An 862-nucleotide genomic window follows, 5' to 3' on the forward strand; every position below is an offset into this window, starting at 1 on the left:
GTCACAAGATCTTTTCTTCGGTAGTCTTTAAATTCTCTGGCAGGGAAATTGAAAGATTTGGGAGGTTTTCTGGTCTGAAGAAGTTGGAATTTTCCAGAGTCGTCCATTTCAGTAATCCGGTCCTTGGCCTTTGATATATCTGTAATAAGATTGATATTTACATTGTCAATTTTGCATGGGTGCTGGTGGAGTTGTAAATCTGCCTACATGAAGATTTTGTATAGTCTTGCTTTATTATGAAATAATTATTATGAAATGTAAGATTTCAAGATTAAGTAAAAAAGTCAATCGTGTAAAACAAAAACAAAATTATTTGTTTTGACATAGAAAAAAATACAACTATTACTAACCTATGTTGTAAGTTGTTTGGGGCAAATCTGCTTGGTTGAGTGCCGGCTCTTCAGTTGTCTTTACATCGAAACACGGTCCTTGTTGTTCATCTGGAAAAGAAAATAATTTTCGTGATCAGGTGAACCTTGTAATCTCAGGAGGAGCCACAAAACAATTTATTGTTGTGTTTTTATCGTAAATTATTAAATTCATTGAACACATTTCACCAGGTGCACAAAACTGAATTTACTTAAAAGTAAATTGTATTTTCATTGTAAAATATTAAATGCACTGAAAACAAATAACACCAGATTTGTAGTCATCATATCACAATGTTAACAAGACTCCCTTAGACTCCAAGCATGTGCTTACAGCATTCATTGATTTGGATCCTTACCAATTGATAAAAGTTAGTAATGTTTTCATAAAGGATACCATTCTTATTTTTAACAGTACAACACATGTGGTACAGATTTAGACCCAAAAATACACACTACAAAATTACTATTGTATGCATGTCAATGGTAACTAA

This window comes from Cyprinodon variegatus, unplaced genomic scaffold, assembly GCF_000732505.1.
Source record: "Cyprinodon variegatus isolate N-32 unplaced genomic scaffold, C_variegatus-1.0 Scaffold780, whole genome shotgun sequence".
NCBI classification, from domain to species: Eukaryota; Metazoa; Chordata; class Actinopteri; order Cyprinodontiformes; family Cyprinodontidae; genus Cyprinodon; species Cyprinodon variegatus.